At 42.7% G+C, this 15157-nt stretch overlaps 1 pseudogene; it reads right to left on the minus strand.

The window, feature by feature from the left end:
* Nucleotides 1-8779: 8779 nt before the first annotated feature.
* Nucleotides 8780-9370, minus strand: LOC112611716 (annotated as a pseudogene).
* Nucleotides 9371-15157: the final 5787 nt, after the last annotated feature.

A 15157-nucleotide genomic window follows, 5' to 3' on the forward strand; every position in this document is an offset into this window, starting at 1 on the left:
TAGAAGTTCGGATTTATAGATACTATTTTTTTAATTATTGAAAATAAAAAAAGCTCTTCATTTCCATGACCACATAAAATAATATTAATGGACCACTTAAATGAACTCATATATATGGGTTGTAAATTAGTATTTTTTGAGAACCTGTGTGCCCCATAACTTTTGTATATTTACCAATCACCAATTGATGCCCTTAACAATCTTTTTTTTTCTTTTTTTTTGAGATGGAGTCTTCCTATGTTGCTCAGGCTGGTCTCTAACTTCTGGGCTCAAATTATCCTCCTGCTTCAGCCTCCCAAGTAGCTGGGATTACAGGCATGCACCACCATGCCCTGCTAACTATCTTATGAAGATCTTTTTTTTTTTTTTTTTTTGAGACGGAGTCTTGCTCTGTCACCCAGGCTGGAGTGCAGTGGCCGGATCTCAGCTCACTGCAAGCTCCACCTCCCGGGATCATGCCATTCTCCTGCCTCAGCCTCCCGAGTAGCTGGGACTACAGGCGCCCGCCACCTCGCCCGGCTAGTTTTTTTGTATTTTTTTAGTAGAGACGGGGTTTCACCGTGTTAGCCAGGATGGTCTCGATCTCCTGACCTCGTAATCCGCCCGTCTCGGCCTCCCAAAGTGCTGGGATTACAGGCTTGAGCCACCGCGCCCGGCAGAAGATCTTATTTCTGTCATGTTGCTGAGGAAACAGGCTACCCTAATTACCTTGTGTAAAGTCACATAGGAAGGAATTGACTGGGTTGGGGTTAATTTCCACTTCTGCTGGACCTCAAAGCCTATGCCCTTGGTACTACTTCATAGACCCAAAGACAGGTGGGTACATCTGTTCCCATCTGTTTTTATTCCTCAGGATTGTGATAGCAAAATATCACAGCTGGGTGGCTTCAGAACACAGAAATTTATCATCTCATAGTTCTGGAGGCTGGAAGTCTGAAATTAAGGCGTTGGCAGGGCCATGCTCTCTCAACGGCTCTAGGAGAATCTGTTCCGTGCCTTTCTCTTGGCTTCTGGCGTCACAGGCAGTGCTTGGCTTGTAGCTGCATAACTCTAATCACTGCCTCTGTGGTCACATGACATTCTTCCTGTATGTGTCTGTCTTCACATGGTTATCGTCCTGTACCAGTCATAGTGGATTAGGAGGCCTCCCCGTTCCAGTATGACCTCATGTTAACCAATTAGATCTTCAGTGACCCTATTTCCAAATAAGGTCACATTCTGAGGTTCTGGGGATTAGGATTTCAACATACGTTTTTTTGGGGGACACAGTTCAACCACAACACCATCTTAATTGGGTTTCCTTCTCTAAAAGGACTCAATTTCAATCACTTACTGATGAATAAATGTATGATTAGCTAAAAATTCTCAAAATTAACTTATGTAAATACCTACACAATTTTCTAAAAGGAGAGTAAAATTCCTTTTGAAGGAAACCTCATGTTTTCATCTTGAAATCTGTATTGGAATCATGTCATTGAAATATTTCACACTAGTGGATGATTTTTATTTTGAGTTAAAATTTTGCAAAGATTGAAATGTACCCAGGAGTTACTGTTATCACATTAGAAGTAACAGAATCACATTCATTCCTAAAAAGCATAGTCTCACAGACAAGTAGTTTAAGAGTATTAAACAATGCATCTTGATAAAAACTAGATCTTTCTAGAATGTAAAGATTTCTTTGAGTACTTCCCTCTTTGTAGAATCTGAAGAAAAACAGTAACTAAAATCAGTGTGGAGTTCACCTCAATGCTGAGTTTAATTACTGTCTTTTAAATATTTACAATACTATTGTTTTCTTGCAGATGGCTCTTCCAGAAATGTTGAGCTGCCCATTATGACTGGATGTACCTACTGTATAGTAATATTTTCCTTCTGTTAATAGATAGCAGATTATTTCAAATATACAAACAGGATTATTTCATATATGTAAATATTTACAGGCTGTTATTTGTTATTCAGATATCTACTGTATTCCTTATAAAAATGAATGTCAGCAAAATCTGAATTCCCCTGGTCGAAACAGTGATCTCTCTCGGCTATAGCACAGGGCCCCTCTCAGATGTCTAAAACCATTAAGAGTGACAAAGTTGTACTTTCAAAAAGGCACATATTTACATATGACTTGAATAAATAATTTTCCCTCTAGTTGCAGTTCTGTTACTTCTGTGGTTTCATTTCCCTTCACTTACTATCGATCACCGTCCCCCATCATCCACAAAGATAGCCTGAGTATAAGGTAATATCATTTTCTGGTTATATACATTTCTCTTCTAAAATTCAGGATATATGGTAGTTCATGTATTTAACAAAAGTAACCTGAATGTTCCCCGGGTCCTCTAGCTTTCAACATGCTCGTGGGCGTATGTATGCACTTGAGTATGTGTATGTGGCCAAGGGAACACTTCTATTTAAAGCCTATACAAAGCAGCTGAAACTCCCACCCTACTTGTCTGCAGCAAGTCCAATTTCCTCCACAGACGTTTCTGAGTCTCCTTCAGGGTGGGTGAAGGTTGCTTCTCTTTTTCACACTTTCTGTTTTTTTTTTTTTTGAGACAGAGTCTCACTCTGTTGCCCAGGCTGGAGTGCAGTGGCATGATCTCAGCTCAGTGCAACCTCCACCTTCCAGGTTCAAGTGATTCTCCTGCTTCAGCCCGCAGAGTAGCTGGGATTACAGGCACCCACCACCACACCTGGCTAATTTTTGTCTTTTTAGTAGAGATGGGATTTTGCCATGTTGGCCAGGCTGGTCTCGAACTCCTGATCTCAGGTGATCCACCCACCTTGGCCTCCCAAGATGCTGGGATTACAGGCGTGAGCCACCACGCCTGGCCATCCTTTTCACACTTTCATTCTGGTTATCTTGTCTCAGATCTTATACTCCCAAACCTCAAGGCTTCTCTGCTATTCACCTCTGGCTTTTTCATAACCATTTCTCAGCCTGCTACCCTTCTCCCTAACCCATCGCCTCCTACACTAGGTGCAGAGTCCTGTGCCTTATTTCTCAAAGGATGGAAGGCAAGGCTGCCATGTTTAAGACTACATGGGCAGAGATGAGCACAAGGGAACTGTTCTTCAGAAAAGGGAACCTTAAGTGTGGATATCTATTATCACTGCTAGTGTCGCCCATTGGCCACACTCCTTCAGTTGAAATCCCCTTAGGCCATCTGTTTTCCATCCCCAGCCTACCACTTTGTTGTTCAGGCTCAGTTCCTCCTTTTCATCTCCCTCACTTCTACCACTTTCAGGTACAAGAAGCAAAAATCTTGTAGAAATTATAAAGAAAATCTCTGCTCAAGACAAAGACACTCCCTGCCTTAGTCCATTTTTTGTTGCTTTAACTGAATACCTAAGACTGGTAATTTATAAAGAAAAGAAACTTATTTCTTATAGTTCTAGAGACTGGAAAGTCCAAGAGCATTGCACCAGCCTCTGGGGAGGGCCTTCTTGCTACATGATAACATGAAAGAGAGCATCACGTGGTGAGAAGGCACCAGGGTGAGTGTCATCTGAGGCTTCTCTTCTTCTTCTTGTGTAGCCACCAGTCCTATTGTGGGGCCCCCGCCCTGATGACCTTCTTTAATCCTAATTGCCTCTGAAAGGCCTCCCCTCCAATCAGCATTTGAATTGGGGGATTAAATTTCCAACACATGAAGTTTGAAGGGCACATTCAAACCACAACATTCTGTACCTTTACATTATTGAAAGTTATATTAATGACAGCATTATATTATTAAACAACACCTGCCATCTCAGTCTGAAATAAGTGCATTCAGATTATTCAACTGCTAGCCGTCCTTAAGAAAAATGAACTGAAAGGGCTCAGAAAAGGTCCCTTCTAGAACAAAATAAAAATATCTTCCAAACTTCTACTTCAGAATGCAGGCACCACTCCAGTTTTAAACTAACACTTTAAAATTCTTTCTGCTATTGAAATTTTTTTTTTTTTTGAGAGTTTCACTCTTGTCACCCAGGCTGCAGTGCAATGGTGTGGTCTTAACTCACTGCAACCTCTGCCTCCCAGGTTCAAGTGATTCTCCTGCCTCAGCCTCCCGAGTAGCTGGGATCACAGGCGCCCACCATCATGCCTGGCTAATTCTTCTATTTTTGGTAGAGACAGGGTTTCACCATGTTGGCCAGGCTGATCTCAAACTTGTGACATCAGTTGATACACCCGCCTCAGCCTCCCAAAGTACTGGGATTACAGGCGTGAGCCACTGTGCCCCGTCTCTGTTACTGAAATCTTTCAACAATATCTATTAAAGATCTCTTATGGGTTATGTATTACCATATCAGTGACATGAGAGATCCCAAAGAACAGGGACTTTTTATGGCCTACAGAGGATCCATCACATAAGACCACTCACTGAATTTGGATTCTAGTGCTGGCTGTGTTATGTGTTGGCTAAGTGACCTTGGACAAGTCACCTAAGCTCTCAGAACTTTAGTTATCTCACCTATAGAATGAGGAGAATAATACTAGTCTCAAAGTGCTTTGGGGTTTTGTAAGAAATAAGTGAGAACATTTGTTAAAAAAAAAAGTAAGGACTTACACAACTGTGTGCCAATATACACTGTTGTCAGTACTAAATCTTGGTTTATTCTAAGAAGTTCTTCTGATGGGCAGACATATCGCGATAAGTATTTTTTATGGATTCCAGGATGTTTCTTGAAGCTGGTTAGAAGCTGGAAAGAAGAAAGGGGGACTTTTTGAAGGCAGAGTCATTCATAATATCTCTTCCCAGTTCCCCAATGTTATGTCAGACTTCTGGGCAGATTGGGGTATTATAATTGTATTAATCAGGATTCTGCAGAGAAACAGAACCAATAGGAGGTAGATATAGATAAAGATAAAGATGCAGCTGTAGGTATAGAAAGGATACACAGATTTATTATAAGAAATGGGCTCACCTGATTAGGAGGTTGAGAAGTCCCATGATCTTGCCGTCTATAAGCTGGAGACCCAGGAAAGTGGGTGGTGCAATTCCAGTCCTACTCTGAAGGCCTGAGATCCAGGGAATCCCACGTTGTAAATCCCAGTCCAAGGGCAGGAGAAGACCTCCCCCAACTCAAGTAGCCAGGGTGGAAGCAAAAGGGGGCAAATTCTTCCTTCCTCCACCTTTTGTTCTTTTCAGGCTGGGAATGAATTGGATGGTGCCCACCCACATTAGAGAAAGCAGTCTACTTTACCAAGTCCACTGATCCCAATGTTGATCTCAGACGGAAACACCCTCACAGGCACACCCAGAACAATATTTATTTATTTATTTATTTTTTTTTTTTTTGAGATGGAGTTTCACTCTTGTCACCCAGGCTGGAGTGCAATGGCGTGATCTCAGCTCGCTGCAACCTCCGTCTCCTGAGTTCAAGCGGTTCTCCTGCCTCAGCCTCCCAAGTAGCTGGGATTACAGGCACCCACAACCATGCCCGGCTAATTTTTGTATTTTGTAGAGACAGAGTTTCACCATGTTGGCCAGGCTGGTCTCGAACTCCTGACCTCAGGTGATCTGCCCACCTGGGCCTCCTAAAGTGCTGGGATTACAAGCGTGAGGCACCATGCCCGGCCCCCCAGAACAATACTTAATCTGAGCACTCCTGGTGCAATTAAGTAATTTTAAGACATGTGAAATTAACTATCACAATAATAAACTGAAAGGGGAGGCCAAAGAGCAAGCTTTCAAGTGTGTGCCTTGTATGAAAACTGGAGCTCCAGCTGTGCGCGGTGGCTCACGCCTGTGATCCTGGCACTTTGAGAGGCCAAGGCAGGTAGATCACTTGAGGCCAGGAGTTCAGGATCATCCGGGGTAACACAGTGAAATCCATCTCTACTAAAAATAGAAAAAACTAGCTGGGCATGGTGGCGCACGCACATAATCCCAGCTACTCAGGAGGCCGAGGCATGAGAATCGCTTGAACCCAGGAGCTAGAGGCTGCAGTGTGCTAAGAGCTCACCAGTGCAGTCCAGCCTGGGTGACAGAGCAAGACCCTGTCTAAAAAATAATAATCAATAAAATAGAAAAAAAATAAATAAAAGAAAGAAAGAAAACTGGAGCTCCGGTCTCCTGGGTAACAGCTGGGTTCCTCGATTCAAAATTTTGTCCTGACACTAGCAGCAAGACCTTGGCCAACCTACTTAAACTTCATGTATCTCAGTCTCATAATTTGTCACATGTGCACCCAATCACACCTGTTTCATAGTGTTTCTGTGAGGAGTCAATAAGCTAATACATCTAAGGCTTTAGGAGGGTACATGACAATGGCATAATGCAACAAATGTTAACCACTATTTTTTCCGAACAGCCTGAAGATAGAGCTTATCCCAGTCTGGGGGAAACTTTTCCCTTCCCCTTAAGCTCAGAATGCTTAACTTAAACCTTGGAATTTGATCATTGGACCTTATGCTTCTGCCAGCAAATGGTGGGAACTAATCCCCACAATTATTCTCTTCTCACTACCTTGTTATTTCTTTAAATGCAAGCACTCATGTATTTATTGATTACTATTGCACTTGTATAAATATCTTAGTTTTTATTCACTCTCTCCTCACAGTTTGTTTTCCCGACTCTGCTACCATTGTGGTTCTGTCTGCAACAATACTCGACTTGTGTCTTCACTAGAGAGGGCCAGAGAAAGAGATAGAATTGTCTTACAGACAATGCTCTTATTGAACATCCTCAAACACTGTGTGTGTGCCTGTTTCTGTTGCTTTGTTGACTCATATCCACCTTGTGGCTTGCCTTCTTTCGTAGACTTTCTTCCCTGTTCCATCTGATCAATGGTTTTCCAGTTTGTGTTTATGGAATGTGTTCCTTCCTCATCCACAAAAATCTACCTCCACAACCTCAAAATGCATGTGGGTGTGACTGTCAGTAGCAAACAGTAGAGGCGTTGTGTCTTGGAGCCAACTTATAAGCATAGGAGGTCCTAGGACCTGAGCATTTCGTTTAGTTCCAAATATGAAAAGCTGGTATCTTTGTGGAATGATCTCAAAACTCTCTGGGGTGAGCAAATGGGAAAGGTCGATAGGCAGTTACAGGTTGAACCTGTTTGGTTTCTTTTGGCTGGAGCAAAGTGAGCACAGTTTAGGGTTTGCTTTCTCTGCTCTGAAGTTTCAGAGCTTCCATGGTGAACTTGGAGGTGAACGAGGTAACTGAGGTCAACATTTCGCTCTATCTAAACAGGGGGCTACTTTGTAAGCCAGACCATCAGCCTAGTATTCTAGCCGAGAGAGGAAAGTTCTCCAAAAGTCAGAGATACTTGGGAAAGCATCACCTTCCCTATGCCAACGTACTTAGTAAGCTTAAGAATCACAAACCAGCTCTGTGGAACCCAAAAAAGGCAGCTAACTCTGCTACCAAATATTTTTACCAAAATATAAGAGTCTGTCATGTGTCTGTCTGCTCTGGGATCTCTCTGCCTCTGGTTCTTGACACCGATGCTGAGAAGTCTATGTTTTCTTGCCTTTCTTTCCTGTTTCTAGAATTCTTTTGATTATCTTGATTTCCCTTTTTTTCTTTTTTCTTTTTAGATAAGGTCTTGCCCTGTTACCCAGGCTGGAGTGCAGTGGCACAGTCTTGGCTGACTGCAGCCTCAATCTCCCAGGCTCTAGCCATCCTCCTACCTCAGCCTCCTGAGTAGCTGGGACTATAGACACGTGCCGCACACCCAGCTAATTTTGTATTATTTGTTAGATATGAGGTTTCGCCATGTTGCCCAGGCTGGTCTCAAACTTCTGGGCTGAAGCTGTTCTCCTGCCTTGGCTTCCCACAGTGCTGGGATTACACGTGTGAGCTACTGTGCCCTGCCCTTTATCCGCTTTTAAACTTCATATTACCTTCTAATCATTAAAAATGCACATTATGTTCATTTAACATAAGACACATTTAGAATTTTATTGTGCTTTTTTTCTTTCATTTAGTATATTTTGGGAATTTCTCCATGTAATCAAAATCTTTTGAAAATACAACTCTTGGCTGGGCGTGGTGGCTCATGCCTATAATCCCAGCACTCTGGGAGGCCTAGGTGGGCGGATCACCTGAGGTCGGGAGTTCGAGACTAACATGGAGAAACCCCATCTCTACTAAAAATACAAAATTAGCTGGGCGTGGTAGCGCATGCCTGTAATCCCAGCTACTTGGGAGGCTGAGGCAAAAGAATTGCTTGAAACCGGGAGGCGGAGGTTGTGGTGAACCGAGATGGTGACATTGCACTCCAGCCTGGGCAACCAGAGCAAAATTCTGTCTCAAAAGAAAAAAAAGAAGAAAAAAAGAAAAGAAAATATAACTCTTGACAATTATTTAATATCACAACGTGTAGTATAATTGCTTAACCACTCTTTTTTTGACATTTAGATTGTCATTTTTTTTAAGAGTTGAGGTCTTTGCCTGCCTGTATCAAAACATTTCATGTACCCCATTAAATATATATACCTACATTTACCCCCAAAAATTAAAATTAAAAATAAAAAAAAATAGAGTCAGGTTTCACTATGTTGCCCAAGCTGGAATCCAACTCCTGGGCTCAAACAATCCACCCATCTAGCTTCCTGAGTAGCTGGGACTACAGGTGCTTGCTGCCAAGCCTGGCCTGTCACTTTTCGATACTGATCTCATTCAGATGTTGGCTAGCTTTGTCATCTGCATGAGATGACTCTTGGCAAGTCCTCTGCCGGCTATCACGCAAAATCCAATAAAGTCATATTAACAAATTAATGAAATCATGCATTCAGGCATGTCTGTGTTGAAGGCCAGTGGTCTTCACTAATATTCACATCTTCTTCTTTTTTTTTGTTTTTTGTTTTTCTGTTTGACCGTGAGGATACTTATTGAGGGTTTATTGGGTGCAGGGAGAAGGGCTGGATGACTTGGGATGGGAGTAGAGACCCCTCCTCTGGGATCCTGCAGCTCCAGGCCCCCATGGGTGGGGTGAGGGCCGGGGACCTAGGAACATTCTGTGTGGGCCATTGTCTTCTCCATGGTGCTCCCCTTATGCATGGCCCAGCAGCTGTAGCTGCTGCGGGATCTCCACTGTTCAGGCATCAGGCTCAGGTAGCTGCTGGCCGCGTACTTGTTGCTCTGTTTGGAAGGCTTAGTGGTCTCCATGTGCTGGGTGATGATGATGCTGTCTGCCTTCCAGGCCACTGTCATGGTGCCCAGGTAGAAGTCACTCATGAGACACACTAGGGTGGCCTTGTTAGCTTGGAGCTCCTCAGAGGAGGGCGGGAACAGAGTACTAAATGAGGAGCCTTGGGCTTGCCTAAGACAGGGAGCTGGGTCCTGCTGCCAAACACGTGCAACAGTGAATGATGCTTGGATTGAAACCCATAGAGCCAGAACCTGGGGCCAGTCCAGGAGCTGGGCTGGAGCAGAAACAATCATGGTGGAAGGGGAAACAAACATGTCCTTCTTCACATGGCAGCAGGAGAGAGATTGAGAATTCACATCCTCTTCTAAGGAGACTTCTGCCTCTAATAAGCCCTCCCACACCACTCACAACTGATTGGACCAAGGATGGACACCTGACCCGAGACAGGCCAGATACTGTGGTGTGGGCCAGTGGGAAAAGGTAAACTGGGTGACAAAGAGGAACCATTAGAGTAAGAGGCAGCTACCCTAGGGAGCCAGAGATGAGAACATGCAAAGAAAAGCTTTGAGGGAGAAACCACAGTTGGAGAAAGACTGGAGATTACAACTCCCAACCTGGCTCTGCCAGCTGGTTTTGTCCCTCAGCTTTGTTGAGCTGTAATTGACAAAGAAAAGTTTTATGTGTTTAAGGTATAATGCGATGTTTTGATATACATCATGAAATACATCATGAAATGATTGCCGTAATCAAGCTGATTAACAATACGATCTTACCTCACATAGCTACCATTTGTGTGGTGTGACGAGAACATTTAAGATCCACTGTCTTTGCAGATATCAAGTGTATAATATGGTATTGTCAACCATAGTCAGCAGGCTGTACATAGATCTCCAGAACTTACTCATTTTCTAACGAAACTTCATACCTCTTGACCAATATCTCCCATTTTTCCCACCCCCCAGCCCCTGGCAACCGCTGTTCTACTCCTGGGCTCCTATGAGTTTGACTCTGTTAGATTCCTCATATAAGGGAGATCATGGGACATTTCTGTGTCTGGCCTACTCTACTTAGCATAATATCCTCCAGGTTGTCACAAATGACGGGATTTCTTTCCTTCTTAAACTCCAGTAACACTCCATTGCACATTTATACCACATTGTCTTCATCCATTTATTCATCCAGATTTGTACAGGTCGTTTCTGTACCTTGGCTATTGAAACATATGCTGCAATAAACATGGGAGTGCAGATATCTCTCTGCGAAACTGCTTTCATTTCCTTTAAATTCTGCCACTTGATTTGAGGAGTTGACTAACTCAAACTTCTGTTCTCAGCTGGGCGCAGTCGCTCACACCTGTAATCCCAGCATTTTGGGAGGCTGAGGCAGGTGGATCACCTGAGGTCTGGAGTTAGAGGCCAGCCTGACCAACATGGAGAAACCCCATCTCTACTAAAAATACAAAATTAGCTGGATGTGGTGGTACGTGCCTGTAATTCCAGCTACTCGGGAGACTGAGGCAGGAGAATCGCTTGAACCGGAGGCGGAGGTTGTGGTTGTGGTGAGCCGAGAGTGAGGCATTGCACTCCAGCCTGGGCAACAAGAGCGAAACTCTGTCAAAGAAACCCAAACAGACAAAAAACAAAACCTCTGTTCTCATCTGCAGAAGATTAGAGATAGTGTACATAAAGTATATATAACACAACAGGACCTCACTAAATGGTGGCTATATTACACATAAAAGTATTTTTTTAAAAAAGAAAAATACTGAGAAATCTTCTGAAATCATCACTTATAATAAAGAATGGAGTGCACAGAGGAAGTAAAAAATGTATACAACACAAAAGCAAGGTTTTGAGCTCTTAAGACATAGTCTGTTTTAATCACCCGTGTTTATACTCAGTACTTAGCTCAGTGCCTAGCAAATCTTTAAGTGCTCAATACGCGTGTATTGCTTTCAATGAATAGCTTCAAAGCAAGATTTTTCTTTGACTCAGATATGTAGCTGATTGGGCATTTTTACCCATGGAATTGCCCTGTTGTTACTCACTGAGCCCCTTGTATGTGAAACCACTGCAGCAACTCTAATTTCTCTCTGAAAGATTGGCATTTATGAGGTCATTTTCCCTTCAGTCTTTTCCCCTATTCTTATTTATTCCACCATATTTCACAGGCAAGCAAAACAAAAACAAACAAAAGACCTTTCATAAAAGTAACTTCCCACTGTTAACGCCTCTCCCTGAAATCTATTGGGAAGACAGAAAAAGAAAAAGAAGAATCACGAGAGAGACGAAAATGCAAGCCCATGCAAGTTCCCCAAATCTTTAACGGGATAGACATATCTATGCATATTTAAGTGAAAAGGTTCTGAAAGGACCTGAAAATAACTTAACTGGAGGCAGGATGATCCAGGGGAAGGAAAGAGAATACAGCTAGGGCACATTTCCATACCAAAGAGTGTGAGGTGTGGTAGACATCTGTTGCTTTTGTCCTCTCAACAAAACACTCCTCTTTACGCTGGAGAATTGGTCTTCACAGATCCCATATGATTCCCATGGGCCTGGCTATGGGGTGGGTATACAATCCACCCCCGTCCAGCCACACCACCCCAGCCGTGTTTACACAATGCAATTGGGCATTGACCCAATCAAGTCCAGTCATATTTCTTTCAAGAAATTTAATATAGGAAATACTGGGAAAGGGAGGGAGAGTCTCACTTTTATACCACGAATTGTAAGTTTATACCCAGGATTGGGACTACCAGCAGCCATCTCTCCTGCCACATGTAATGAACATATTTGTGTCAGGAGACAGTGAGGCCAAATGCAAAAAGACGCAGAGACAAACATAACCTGAGAGGAAGAGTGGGAAATAGAAACTTGATGACATCATTTGAACACTTGAATGCACCTGTAACTAAAGCCTTTGGTTGAGCAGATTGTAAGGGTAGAAATGAGTTCTAAGTTTCCCAACCCCACCCCACTCCCAAGTCCAGGCTTGGTAAGTTGGTAAGAAGGTTTTAAGGAAAGAGAGAAGTTACTCTGCACACACAGGGGGGCAGAATTTGGGACTGGGGCCACCATCTAGGAGAGAGGAAATAAGCAACAGAAGGTCACAAACCCTCAAAGCTTAAGGAAGCTGGTGTTAGTTGATTTCTTGTGAAAACCAATTAAAAAAAAAAAAGGTGTGAGTTTTATAGCTGTGGGAATATGAAAAGAAACAGGGACAGGATTTAGTGGAAATTGTGAGGTCTATGGTTTGTATAGGTCTTGGAGCTGGCTGGGACTTAACCAGTTATCTAGATCTCAAAGGGCCAAGTGACTTCAGTTAACATCTGAGTCACAGATGTGGAAAGAAACAAGGAAGATTCAGCACACACATAATACGTATTCCCAGGGAAAAACCAATAAAAATGGAACAGAAAATTATTCAAAGATTTCATAGGTGATTCTCCTGAAAGAAGAGATCTAAATCTTCAGGTTGAAACAATGTATGGAGAAAAAACTGATGAGTTCTAACAAGATTAAGACATATCCTGATGAAGTAATTTCAAGGATAAGAAAAAATCTTGCAAGCATCCAGGCAGAAGAAACCTGTCACCTTGAAAGGGAAAGAATATATATCAGGCAGGCTTTAGACTTCCATCCACAGCAACACTAGAGGAACAAGATAATGGGAAATTTTGAGAAGAAAAAATAGAACACAAGAATTCTTACTTACCCAGGATATCTTTCAATTGTAAAGGCATGGGAAATACATTCTTAAATATGGAAGAACTGGCCAGGCGCAGTGGCTCATGCCTCTAATCCCAGCACCTTGGGAGGCTGCGGCAGGCGGATCATGAGGTCAGGAGTTCGAGACCAGCCTGGCCAATATGGCGAAACCCCGTCTCTACTAAAAATACAAAAATTAGCTGGGCATGGGGGCAAGCGCCTGTAGTCCCAGCCACTTGGGAGGCTGAGGCAGAAGAATCGCTTGAACCCGGGAGGCAGAGGCTATGAGCTGAGACTATGCCACTGCACTCCAGCCTGGGTGACAGAGCAAGACTCTGTGTCTCAAAAAAAAAAAAAAAAAAAAAAAGATGTGTGTATATATATACGCAAGAACTTTATAATTTTAGCATTAATAAAATCTTCCTGAAAGAATGTATGTGAAACAACAACTGCTGTCTGAAAGAAGAACCAAATTAAGAATTTACAAATGGAGGCTAGGCAAGGTGGCTCATACCTGTAATCCCAGCACCTTGGGAGGTTAAGACAGGAAGATCACTAGAACCAGGAGTTCAAAACCAGCTTGGGCAACGTAGGGAGATCCCGTTTTTATGAAAAATCAAAACATTAGCCAAGTGTGGCAGTACATGACTATGGTCCCAGCTATTCAGGAGGCCGAGGTAGGAGGATCGCTTTGCTTGGGCCTGGGAAGTTGAGGCTGCAGTGAGCCGTAATTGGGCCACTGCACTCAAGCCTGGACAACAGAGAGACCCTGTCTCAAAGAAAGATAAATTTTAAAAAAGATGCAAAAGACAATAAAATGGCAGAGTGCTGGAAAGCAAAGAAAGAGAACAGACTACAAAGCTACAAGTAAATATGCAAGATGTAGACAAATTTTCAGGACCAAAAATAAGGAAAATACCACAGCCCAAAATATCTGATGGAAGAGAGAATTTTCCTGAAGACGCCTCTGGAGAAGCTCTACACCCAACAAATTCAAAGTACTGGAGAGGGAGGGGCCGCACCCCAGTTCCAGCCCTGGCCTTGAAGAGGATGGACAGCTTCCACTTCCTTCCTCTGGAAACTCTCAGTCCCAGTTGTCATGCTGTGGAAAGCAGAAGCCACATAGAAGGGCCAACTGAGGGTCCTCCAGCCAACAGTCAGCATCTCTGCCAGCACTGGAGGAAGCCATCAGAATAGTGCCACCCAGTGGAAAACCCTGATGAGTTCAGAAGCATCCCACATCACTGGGGACAGAAAACTGGCCCAACTGAGCCCAGTTAACGCACAGAATCATTGGAGATAGTAAAACAAATGGGCATTGCTTTATGCCACTAAGTTTTACGATTATTACATAGCATACACAACCAAAACAAAGGCCCTGGGGCAATCATAAGTTATTCAAGAATGTCATGGAATGTTTGGGCCAGTTTAACTCTTCCCCCCTTCTTTCCCCCTTCTTTCTCCTTCCCCCTTCTTTCTCTCTTCCCTTCCATGGAGCTTTTGAAGATAGATTTCTATTTTTAGTCTTATTAGCATCAAAGTGGGAAAAGGCAAAAAGGTTTCTCCTGACATGTAGGAACTTAAAAACTATGCAACTCCTAATAAGAACTTTACTCCTGTAAAAGGAAAAGGAAAAAAAAAAATCAAATGGGAACAATATGAAATCTTTTAATGCAGTGACAGATTTAAGGAGGTCCAGGGAAAAAGCAGACACAGTAGAATCTATAGAACTGTGGTGCTGGAGACAGTTTCCTTTGAGTAGTAGGGAGGGGGCTTCAGTGTCATAGAATGACAGTTTCCTCCTTACAGATCTCCTCTGATTCTGCAGAAAGTGTTGTATATATGGTTATTACACTAAAAATGGGGTCCTAGGGTTTTTAAAAATTCAATAAGCAAATAAAAAATGCTTAAAGGATGACAGCAATGTTCTTTTTTTAAAAAAAAGAATGAATAGCAACAAAACAAAATAATGAATTAGAAGACTTATTAAATAAGTTCTTGAAACACAACAATAACAAAACCTGTCCTATAAAACAGAATAAATGTAGACTACTCATGGGAAACATTGTAGAAAGCCTAAATATACAAAGAATCACAAAGGAGAAAACCCAAATGGACCCCTCCATTCCACTTCATTAGTCTGTGACTCCTGGAGAGAGCACCATTTTTTCAGGTGTCTCATTTGTGAAGTCACAACCCAGGAGACTCTGGCATCAACTCAGATAGAGGTAAATTCTGAGAAGTGAGTCAGCCACTAAAACAACAATCATATTAATGTGAAGTCCTCAGGGCAGAGTGTTTCTCTGGTGCAGTTTAAGATTGAGAGACACAGCCAGGCATGGTGGCTCACTTCTGTAATCTCA

Source organism: Theropithecus gelada, chromosome 18, assembly GCF_003255815.1.
Source record: "Theropithecus gelada isolate Dixy chromosome 18, Tgel_1.0, whole genome shotgun sequence".
Classification (NCBI taxonomy): Eukaryota; Metazoa; Chordata; class Mammalia; order Primates; family Cercopithecidae; genus Theropithecus; species Theropithecus gelada.